Genomic DNA, 12,211 nt, shown 5'->3' on the forward strand with positions numbered 1-12,211 from the left:
TGCAATTGCTGATGACCGTAACATCCTTTGTTTACAGATATGGCAGGAAATATTCCATTTCTCGTGTTGAGTAAAAGTGGTGAGAGTTTTCGTCCTTATCTTTTCCCAGTCTTAGGAGAAAGACAGTGAGTCTTACACCACTATCTATGATGTTGGAGGTTTCTTTTAGATGAATATATATGTTATGAAATATGTAATTTCACAAAATATTGAGATGAACTTCTGCTCTCTTCCTAATTTGTTGAGAGATTTTATCATAAATGGATGTTGAACTTTGTCCAATCCTTTTATTGCATCACTTGCCACAAGCTGATTTTACTTTTTAGTCTGATGATACTGTGGATTACATTGCTTTTTCAAATATCGAATCACCCCGTGTTCCTTGTACCAACCCAATTTAGTCATGGTATAATTTTTAATGCATTGTTGTATTTCTTTGGCTGATATTTTGTTTGGGGCTTTTGTGTCTGAGTTATTTTCTGTACTTTTCTCTTAAGTACTGTTTTGTCTAGTTTCTGTATCGGGGTAATACCAGTTTTATAAAAGGAAGTGTGGAGCATTCCCTCCTGTTCTGTTTTCTGGAGGAGATTGTATAAATTCAGTGCTACTATTTCTTTAAATGTTTGGTTTAAATTTTCTGATGAAATTGCTTGTGCTTAGCGATTTTTTTAAAGAAGCTTTTAAATTGCAGATTCAATATAATAGTGTTAAAACTGTTGAGATTATCTTATTGAGTTTTGGTAGTTATGTTTTTTACAAATGGGTCTGGTTTATCTAAATTGTTGAATTTGTGGAAGTAATGTTCACAGTGTTGCTTTACTAGCCTTTTTCATGCCTTGCGATTTGTAGTGATGCCATTTATTTCATTCCTGCAGTTGTATGTTCTTTTCTCTTTTTTCTTGGTCAGTCTGGCTAGAGGTTTAAGACTTTTATCTGTTTTTTCAGAGAAACAGATTTCAATTTTCTTTTTTTTTTTTCTGTTGTTTTCTGCTGCTGCTGCTGCTAAGTCACTTCAGTCGTGTCTGACTCTCTGCGACCCCATAGACAGCAGTCCACCAGGCTCCCCCGTCCCTTGGATTCTCCAGGCAAGAGCACTGGAGTGGGTTGCTATTTCCTTCTCCAGTGCATGAAAGTTTTCTATAGTATGTTTATTGATTTATGTGGTAATCTTTATTATTTCCTTTGGTGACTTCAACTTTAATTTTCTCCTCCTTATATAGTCTCTTCTCCTGGAAGCTTGGATCAGTTTCTCAGATACTTTTTTTTTTCTAACATAGGCATCTGCTGCTACCCATTTTCTTCTGGGCACTGTTTTAGCTCTGTCTTCCCTCCTGGCTCAGATGGTAAAGAATCTGCCTGCAATGCAGGAGACATGGGTTCAGTCCCTGGGTTGGGAAGATCCCCTGGAGAAGGGAAAGGCTACCCATGCCAGAATACTGGACTGTATTCTGGACTGAGAATTCCATGGGGTTGCAAAGAGTTGGACATGGCTGAGAGACTTTCACTTTCTTTCTCAAACTTTTATGTTATACTTTTGTTTTCATATAATTTATATTTTTTAAATTAATTTTTCTGGTTACCTCTTGTTTGCCTCATATATTGTTTAGGTTTTTTGTTGTTTACTTTTAAAATATTTGAGAATTTTCTGAATACCTTTCTGTTATTGACTTGTTCACTAAGTTGTGTCTGACTCTTTGTGACCGCCACGGACTACAGCACGCCGAGCTACCCTGTTCTTTGCTCTTTCCTGGAGTTTTCTCAAACTCATGTCCATTGAGTTGGTGATGCCATCCAGCCGTCTCATTCTCTGTTTCCGCTTTCTCCTCCTGCCTTCAGTCTTTCCCAGTATCAGGGTCTTTTCCAGTGAGTCGGCTCTTTGCATCAGATAGCCAAAGTATTGGAGTTTCAGCTTCAGCATCAGTCCTTCCAATGAATATTCAGGACTAATTTCCTTTAGAATGTACTGGTTGGATCTCTTTGTTGTCCAAGGGATGTTGAAGAATCTTCTCCAGCACTACAGTTCAAAACCATCAGTTCTTTGGGGCTCACCCTTCTTTATGGTCCAACTCTCACAGCTTTATGTGATTACTGGAAAAACCATAGCTTTAACTATATAGACCTTTGTAGGCAAAGTGATGTCTCTGCTTTTTAATATACTGTCTAGATTTGTCATAGCTTTTCCTCCAAAGAGTAGATGTCTTAATTTGATGGCTGAAGTCACTGTCCGCAGTGATTTTGGAGCCCAAGAAAATAAAGTCTATCCCTGTTTCCATTTTCCCCCATCTATTTGCCATGAAGTGATAGATCTGATGCTATGATCTTAGTTTTTTTAAAATTTAATTCTATTTTACTCAGAATATAGTTTGTAGCATGTTAATTCATTTATGTTTTTGAGTATTTTTTTTATCTTCCAGAATATGGTCTATGTGCTACCTACTCTGTGTGTTCCTGAAAAGATTGTTATATTTATATTATTGTCTAATATTTTATATCCTTACTGATTTTCTGCCTACCTGCTCCTTCCAATAGTGAGTGTTGACCTCTCCAACTAAATTTATGGGTTTTTATGTTTCTCCTATTAGGATTGTGAGTTTCTGCTTCATGTATTTTAGAGTTCTGTTGCCAGGTGCATACACATTTAGGATTGTTACATATTGTAAGTGAATTGACTCCTTTATGAGCATATAATACTTTTTCCCCTTGTATTAGTGCTTATTTGGAAGTCTGTTTTTTCTCATTAATGTAGCTCCTTCAGTTTTTTTGGTTAGTGTTTGCATGTTACCTTTCTCCTGGTTTAAATTTTTTAACCAGTGAATACCTTTGTATTTACAGTGTGTATCTTATAGACAGCATCTAGCTGGCTGTTGCTTTATATCCACTCCAGCCATCTGTTTTTTAATTGGTGTGTTTAGACAATTTTCATGTGTAATTTCTTATTTAACTGTTAAAATCTACCATCTTCCTAGTTCTATGATGTACTCTCTGATCCTTGTGCCCTCCCTTGACTGTTTTTCAGTTAATGAAACATTATTTATAATTCTGTTTTATCTCTACTATTCAGCTATTACTTGTACCTTTAAAAAAACTCATTACAGTGATTGCTCTCGAGTTTTGAATACAGACTCTTCATTTATCACAAAACTAATTTCCAAATACTATTACACCACATAGAGTGTAAAAAGCTCTAAACAGTATATTTACACTTTTTTCTTTCTCACTTTTAGTTATATTGATGTCATTTTAAATTTTTATTCATGCTATAAACCCACAGTATATTGTTGTTATTATTTTTTAACATATTTTCTTTAATAGAAAAAAATGAAATGGGGAAAGAAATGAATTTAGTATCTATCATGGGTCATGATATCAGGCATTTTTATGCTTTTTCTTGTTATTACTTTTGTTTCATACATGCACTCATCTTTTAGAGCAATTGTAAATAAGAAAAAAATGGATTTTATATCTACCTACATTTTAACAACTTCTGGAATTCTTCATTTCTTTGTGTAGATCCAAGTTTCTGCCTGGTAACATATTCTTTCTTTCTGAGGAACATCCTGTAACATATCTTTTTGTCAGAGATCTGATGGTAAGGCATTCCTGGCTTTTACTTTTCTGAAAATATCTTTATTTTTATTTCCAAAAATATTTGCTTCATGATGTCACTTCACTGTCTCCTGGCTTACATAGCGCCTGACAAGAAGTCTACTGAAATCTTCATTTTTGTTCTTCTGTATGTAATGTGTCTTTTTTTTTCTTGGGTTGCCCTTTAAGCTTTCTCTTTATGTTTCTCTTGCAGCAGTTTGGATATGATGTGTCAAGATGGTTTCTGTCTGTCTCTATTTATGTTTATTCCCATATTTGGCTGTGCCAGGCCTCGGTTGTGGTATGTGGAATCTTGGATCTTCATTATAACGTGCAAAATCCTTAGTTGGCATGTGAACTCTTAGCTGTGGCATGCGGGATCTAGACCAGAGGTTGAACCTGGGCCTCCTGTGTTGGGAATGTGCAATCTTAGCCACTGGACCACTAGGGAAATCCCAAGATGTGCTGTTTCGGATTTATTTATCCTGCTTGGGATTCTCTGAGCTTCTTGGTCTGTGGTTTAATAACTTTCATTATTTTGGGAAAATAGCATGTGCTCTGCTTTCAGTCATTCCTTCTTTTCTCTCTCTCTCTCTTACCATTCCAATTACACAAGTGGTAGACTTTTTCATGTTGTCCCTGAGCTCCTGGGTGTTCTGTTTTCTCACTCTTCTCTTTTTTCACTTAGTGTTTCTGTTTCAGTAGCTACTTTTGACCTGTTCTTCTATCACTGACTCTTCTCTTAGCCATTTTTAGTTTATGACTAAACCCATTGAAGATATTCTTCATGTCTGACTGTGTGGGGTTTTCATTGTTATGTTATTTCTAATGTTTCCATCCAGACATTTTCTTATTCCTTCTCTTTGCCCAGACTGCCCATGTGGGCATGCAGTTGTCAACCTTTTCCACCAGAACCTACTTGCATAGCACCCTGAGTGTCTCCTACCCAATCTTTGGCCCAAGTGAACCAATGTCTATTGTCTTCTTGAAGGAACCTCTTTTTTTCTCCTGGATTTCAGGCTAGTTGGTTTCTCTGCAACTTCAGCTCTTTGATGTATCCCAGAAACTCTATTAGTCGGTGGTTTATCCAGTGTTTTCTGTTGCTGTTGTTGTTATTGTTAGGATGGGCTCAGTCCTTTTTCCCATTCTCTGCTTCTTACGCAAAAACTTAAAAAAAAAAAACAAAAAAAAAAAACCCAAAAAACAGATGCATCCATTGCACTCCGGATGTGCTGACCCCTGGGATTTCCCCAAATGTGGGAAACTCGACTGCATAATTTGTGGTAGTGGGGGACTGCGTTCGCGCTTTCCCCTGGAGAAAAAAAAAAAAAAGAAAAAAGAAAAAAAAAACAGATGCAGAGATTCTGATTTATTTGATTTGTGGTTGGGCCCAGACAAAGGTCTAGTTCTAAAAGCCTCCCAGTAATTTTGATTCTGAGGCTCAAATGCTGTGGGGCTGTGACGTGGGGATGAGGTGCAAAGTCTGATGTTTGGCATTTATGTCATGACATTTCCCTAGTGCAGCTACTTTAGGTATCCCTTTTGGTTTAACCAGGAGAACAGAAAACAGGTCAAAATATTGTCCACACGGGGAATTTAGCAGAAGACATCAGTTTAGTAGAAAAAAAAATTCAGTCTCAGCTCTGGACAGCAGTGGTAGTTTCCTGTTGGTCTTTCTTTCCGACGGTGAAGGGGGTTGTTTCTTCATACAAATGTACTGCGTTCTTAGTGGCGAGGAGATTCGCTCCCATTGTTATGGACAGAAAGTGTGTTTGCACACCCAGCCTCCATCCCACCTCTCACAGCACCATCTTGTTTCATTCTGGGGGAAGCTCAGGGAGTTCAGAGATTTCTTATGGCAGGGACCCCTGCCATCTCCAGGCAGAAGGGACAAGGGGAGGAGATGTGGCCCCTCAGTCCTGTTTCCAGGGCAAGTATTACCTTCTGGAACTGCCAGTAAAAAAGATGCAACTGACTCCTCTGAAGCCACCCCAGTGTGAGGGGGACAGAAGCCCTGGCCTCTCTCTCTTTCACCCTTCTGTCTCCTGCCAGTGGCCTTCATTGGTCCAGCCCTGCCTACAGCCAGCTGGCATGGAAGCCTGGGAATGCAAGCTGCAGGGGTCAGTCCACCTACAAGGCAGAACAGAACAGCAATAGTTAAGGAGATGCCCCGAGGTGGCCGCTGTTCATCAACCAAAGACCTCCTAGATAACTGCCTAGTTAGGCAAAGAAAACTTTATTACTTACTGTGATAAAGTTTAAAAAAAGCACTTCTTGGGAATTTCCAGGTGGTCCAGTGGTTGGAACTTGGTACTTTCACTGCTGGATCCTGGGATCAGTTCCTGGTTGGGGAGCTAAAATCCTGCAAGCCACGTGGGGTGGCACCCCATACCCCAAAATCATCTCTCCAGACTGTTAGTAGTATCCCAGAAAAGGGAGGTCAGGGATGGATATTTAGAATTTTAGGGCCCAGGCCCCAGTAGCTTAAGGTGATTCTTTCACTTTGGGGATCATGTAGATAGCAAAGTGAGGGGCTTGTGGGGAATCTGGATCCCCAGTTATCTTATAAGTGAATTTTGAGGCCAAGTGAGCCATCTCTTGCTCTGAAAGGGGGCCTCTTTGCCCATATGAGCAATAGATGGTTTCCATAAATCAGTTTCCAGGAATCTCCTGCAGCCAAACAATGAGGTTATGTATTATTTCATAGTCTTATCTTCCTGAATGGGAATTTCCTGAAATGGATGGTAAAGCCATTTTGATATAGATGATCTCTTATTCGTCTTGTTGCTTAAGCTTTGGGGATCCTGAGAGTCTCAGTTCTTAGGACAAAAGGGACAGAAACTGCCACTCCCCATCTGTAAGATAGATTCTAGGCTTCAGTCATCTCTGGGGTTGAAACTAAATCAGTGCAGCCTCACGCATGTATGTTCTAGTGAGTGGTTGATATGAAGACATTAGAATAACTTCTGGTGTGCTTGGAGGAGAAACAGCTACTTCTGAGCCAAATCACAGATACCCAGGAGTCCGCTTTCTGAAATGGATTGTCATCAGTGCTAACAGCTCTGTGGGGAGACTGCAGGATGAAGCTTTAGGTTATTGCTCTGTGTGTGTGTGTGTGTGTGTGTGTGTGTGTGTGGTTAACAGGTAGAATTAGGCTGCTGTTCTTCAGTAAGAGGTGCCTGCTGTTTAGCCACTGTTTATTTGCAGGCTGACCGTGGGAGGCAGATGAATGACACTCCCTGACCTTATTTGTCCTGAGTGTTTCAGGATGCTTCTTAGCTGAGCCAGTGGGGCATATGCCCCCACTCTGCTCTCAAGTGCCATGTAGAATCAGCTATTGATCAGCTGGGTTCCTGGAAATGACACGTGTGGAGGAAATGGCTGGGGCTGAGGAAAGGTCACAGCATTGCTCTGTAATTCGTGTCACTCGTGTGTGCTTGTGCAAATGTGTGTGCACCGTAGCAAACATTCTTCTTCACTTGGTCTCAGCTCTGGACAGTAGTGGTAGTTTCCTGTTGTTCTTCCTGTTCACGGGCAGAAGGAGGTTGTTTCTTCATAAAGATACTCTGCTTTCTGGAGTGGGCAGGAGGTTCATATCTATCGATGTGGACAGAAAGTGTGCTTGCACACCCAGTCTTAATTCCACTTTTTACAACAACATCTGGTTTCCTTTTGGGGGAAATCACCCCATCCCCTGAAGCTGAAACTGAAGCTCCAATACTTTGGCCACCTAATGTGTAGGGCCGATTCATTAGAAAAGACCTTGATGCTGGAAAAGATTGAAGGCAGAGGAGAAGGGGATGACAGAGGATGAGATGGTTGGATGGCATCTCTGACTCAATGGACATGAGTTTGAGCAAGCCCCAGGAGACAGTGAAGGACAGGGAAGCCTGGCATGCTGCAGTCCATGGGATCTCAAAAAGTCACACTACTGAGCGACTGAACAACAAAACTCCATCCCTAGTATCAGTTCGTAGAGTGAGCTTTGTTCCAGAGGTGGGTACATGGACCCGGAATGAGGCAGTCACCACCTTCCATCCATCCAACCACAGTGATTGAGCAGGGGCTTGGTACCTGATTCAATTTCAGTAAAGGAGAGACAGGTTCATTTCATAGCTTTTGGTGGAAACATCAGAAAAAGATAAGGTCACATTTGAAACTGTGCATCTCAGATTGGAATTTAAACCCGTGTGCTTGGGACTCAAACCCAGCCAAAACCCATGGCCTTTTTTTTTTTTTTTTTTAATAGTTTGGCTATTTAGAAAAATATTTATTTATTTTTGGCTGTGCTGGGTCTTTATTGCTGTGCAAGCTTTTCTCTAGTTGCAGGAAGTGGGGACTTCTCTCTAGTTGCAGTGCGCAAGCTTCTCATTGTGGTAGCTTCTTTTGTTGCAGAGCACGGGCTAAAGGGTATGTGGGCTTCAGTAGCTGCTGCATGTGGGCTCAGTAGCTGGGGCTCCCTGGATCTAGAGCATAGGCTCAATAGCTGTGACTCACGGGCCTAGATGCTTCTAAGCATGTGGGATCTCTCCAGATCAAGGATCAAACCCATTTCTTGCATTGGCAGGTGGATTCTTTACCTCTGAGTCACCAGGAAGCCCCAGCCCATGGTCTTTTAACTGAGATCACATGCCTGGTTTCAGGACTTAATGAAGCTAAGGTTATCAATGTCTCATCAGAGAAAGAATTCAGTGAGAGACAAAGTGATAGGTAAGAAATGGATTTATTTAGAGAGAAACACACTCCACAGACAGAGTGTGGGCCATCTGAGAAGACAGGAACAGCTTTGAACTATGGCATGGTTAGTTTTTATGGGCTGGGTAATTTCATAGACTACTGAGTGGGAGGGTTATTCCAACTATTTTGGGAAGAGGGGAGAATTTTCAGGAACCGGGCCACTGCCTACTCTTTTTGTTATTGTTGTTCAGTTGCTCAGTCATGTCTGAATCTTTGCGACCCCACCCATGGACTGCAGCATGCCGGGCTTCCCTGTCCTTCACCATCTCCTGGAGCTTGCTCAGACTCATGTCCATTGAGTCGGTGATGCCATCCAACCATCTCGTCCTCTGTCATATCTTTCTCCTCCTGCCTTCTATCTTTCCCAACATCAGGGTCTTTTCCAAGGAGTCAGCTTTTTGCATCAGGTGGCCAAAGTATTGGAGCCTCAACTTCAGCATCGGTTCTTCCAATGAATATTCAGGGTTGCTTTCCTTTAGGATTGTGTGATTGGATCTCGTTGCAGTCCAAAGGACTCTCAAGAGTCTTCTCCAACACCATAGTTCATAAGCATCAATTCTTTGGCTCTCAGCCTTCTTTATGGTCCAACTCTCACATCCATAGGTGACTAGTGGAAAAACCATAGCTTTGACCATATGGACCTTTGTCTGCAAAGCGATGTCTCTGCTTTTTAATATGTTGTCTAGGTTTTTCATAGCTTTTCTTCCAAGGAGCAAGCATCTTTTAATTTCATGGCTGCAGTCACCACCTGTAGTGATTTTGGAGCCCAAGAAAATAAAGTCTGTCACTGTTTCCATTGTTTCCCCATCTATTTGCCATGAGGTGATGGGACCGGATGCCATGATCTTTATTTTCTTAATGTTGAGCTTTAGACCAGCTTTTTCACTCTCCTCTTTCACCTTCATTAAGAGGCTCCTTACTTCCTCTTTGCTTTATACCATAAGGATGGTGTCACCTGCATATTTGAGGTTATTGATATTTCTCCCTGCAATCTTGATTCCAGCTTGTGCTTCATCCAGCCCGGCATTTCACATGAGGTACTCTGCATATAAGTTAAATAAGTAGAGTGACAATATACAGCCTTGATGTACTCCTTTCCCAGTTTTGAACCAGTCTGTTGTTCCATGTCCGATTCTAACTGTTGCTTCTTGACCTGCGTACAGATTTCTCAGGAGGCAGGTCAGGTGGTCTGGTATTCCCATTTCTTGAAGAATTTTCCATAGTTTGTTGTGATGCACACAGTCAAAGGCTTTAGCATAGTCAGTGAAGCAGAAGTAGATATTTTTCTGAAATTCTCTTGCTTTATCGATGATCCATCAGATATTGGCAATTTGCTCTCTGGTTCCTCTCCCTTTTCTAAATCCAGCCTACTCTCTAGTCTTTATGATTGGCCTTAGAACTGTCATGATGCCTGCGGGTGTGTCATTTAGCTTACTGATGTGCTACAGTGAGAGGACACTGAGACTCAAGGTCTAGTGGACATCGACTCATCTGCCATCTTGGACTTGTTTGGTTCTAATCAGTTCATGTTGCTTCCTTGGGCTTTGTCATTCTTTTAAACGTTGTGTCCTACCCTATTTCACATTATGTGGGGATGCACTGGCAGTAAGGATGATGTGAGCTGGGGCTGTTGGGGGCCACTTCACAGAGCCCAAGAATGAAGCCAACACAAAGACACAGAGAGAAGGCAAGCATGATGGTGTTACTTGAGGCTTGATCCAGCCATGCCTGAATCCCCCAGCTTGACTCCAGAACTGTTCAGTTACATAAGTTAATAAAATCTCTCTCTTTTTTTCCTTTAAGCTAATTTAAGTTTGTATCATTTGTTGCTAAAAGAGGCCTGACAGATATACTCATGGAGGGAGTACAGCCATAGTCATGGAGACAGCTGGGAGAAATGCCAGTCATCACATCATCCCCAGCCGTTTTTCCTACTGAATCTCAAAACAAACTTCTAAGTGAGAGTTCTTGCTGAGTTGGAAATAATGATTTGATGAGGATGCTTAGGGCTTAGTATAAATCACCAAACAGTTGTATTTGGAATAGAATGAACACTTCTGGGCTCTTATCTTGCCCTTTTAGTTCTGAAAATTCATGTACAGCATGAGGGACACCACTTACCAATGCTGAGAGCATAGCTACAGAAGGACTTGCAAAGCTCTTGGTAAATAATGAATGAGTGCATATAGGAAGGTTGATTAATTTGGAAATCTCCAGGCCAGAGTTGACAAAATGGCAGCCGATACGTCAGACATTGCCTATGGACATGTGATGGATCAATAGATGTTGTTTTCTTAATTAAATCGTCAACATTTTCAAATCGGGAGAATTCACGTGCTGTTGGGTTTCTGGTGACTTTGAAAGTCGTAAGTCCAGGTGGAGCTGGTATTGCCATGGTCCCCTCTCAGTGGAGGTTGAAAGGCTGCTTCCTCCTTTTGATGATGCGTGCACACCTCTGTTTGCCTCATACACCCCATGAAGCCAGTCTCACTCATTTTGTTATCTGTTTCACCCCTGAACTGCACTCCAAGCCTTTGAGTTGTCAGGATGGCAGTATCTCTCTTCTGAGCTGTGCCTGCTCGATGTCCCTCTGTCTTCCCTTTAACACTGTCTTTATATATGTATGTTAAAAAATATATGTTACATATATGTTAAAATCTTTATTGAATTTGTTCTAATACTGCTTCTGCTTTATTTTCTGGTTTCTCCTGCATTGGAAGGCAAAGTCTTGACCACTGGATGACTAGGGAAGTCCCTTAACACTGTCTTAATTTGAACCTACAAGGCCTTTCTGGAGAAGGCAATGGCACCCTACTCCAGCACTCTTGCCTGGAAAATCCCATGGACGGAGGAGCCTGGTGGGCTGGAGTCCATGGGGTCGCTAAGAGTTGGACACGACTGAGCGACTTCACTTTCACTTTTCACTTTCATTCATTGGAGAAGGAAATGGCAACCCACTCCAGTGTTCTTGCCTGGAGAATCCCAGGGACGGTGGAGCCTGTTGGGCTGCCGTCTATGGGGTCGGACAGAGTCGGACTCGACTGATGCGACTTAGCAGCAGCAGCAGCAGCAGCACAAGGCGTTTCTAAGTGTGAGTCAGGACAGCATCATTTCATGAGTTTTTGAGTCTGGTATTACATTTAAGAAGAATATGGAAGAGGACCAGAAATGAAAGATGTGCCCAAATTCTATTATGCATTTACATTTACATCTAATAATTAATGGTTCTCTTGATGCTGAAAACTCAGCTTCTGTGCACTGGTGCCTAATTGATTCTCAGAGAGAGTTATGGGTAAAGTAGAAAAGAAAAGCTTTATTGCTTTGTCAGGCAATGAGGACACAGCAGGCTCCTGTCTTTCAAAAGTGTATCCCATCCTGGGAGGATTTGTTGAGGAGTTCTTCAGCAATGGTTCAAGGGTGGGGTTGCTGACAAGGATCAGGGTGTGTGTGGGCAGGGCCTGCACCCCTTTATTCTGACCTCAGGTGGTCTCCTGATAAACTTTTCTGGTTCCCAAGGCTATCAAATTATGACCTTCTCTCTGGAATGAAGAATGCTAATATCCTTCATTTGTTGGGGGAATTAGCTCTGTAAAAGGACTCAAAGATGTTGTTACATGTGTCCCTTGACATGGAATCGGGGCCCTGCCCCAAGGCTGCGCTATTGTTTCTTGACTGTTCCTCCCTTGTCTCATTAGAAGGACTGATGCTGAAGCTCCAATACTTTGGCCACCTGATGCAAAGAGCCAACTCATTGGAAAAGACCCTGATGCTGGGAAAGATTGAAGACAGGAGGAGAAGGGGGTGACCGAGGATGAGATGGTTGGATGACGTCACTCACTCAGTGGACATCAGTCTGAGTAAACTCTGGGAGATAGTGAAGGACAGGAAA

General features: G+C 41.7%; 1 protein-coding gene and 1 non-coding gene across 2 annotated transcripts in view; both read left to right on the plus strand.

Annotated features, from left to right (window-relative positions):
* TMEM132D (transmembrane protein 132D) overlaps positions 1-12,211 on the plus strand; it is an 896,922-nt gene that overhangs the window by 25,099 nt on the left and 859,612 nt on the right. The gene's annotated exons all lie outside the window — the stretch shown is intronic.
* Positions 4,738-4,900, plus strand: LOC129630449 (U1 spliceosomal RNA). Its single transcript, XR_008703715.1, has one exon. It is a non-coding gene; the product is annotated as a U1 spliceosomal RNA (small nuclear RNA).

Source organism: Bubalus kerabau, chromosome 16, assembly GCF_029407905.1.
Source record: "Bubalus kerabau isolate K-KA32 ecotype Philippines breed swamp buffalo chromosome 16, PCC_UOA_SB_1v2, whole genome shotgun sequence".
Lineage (NCBI taxonomy): Eukaryota > Metazoa > Chordata > Mammalia > Artiodactyla > Bovidae > Bubalus > Bubalus kerabau.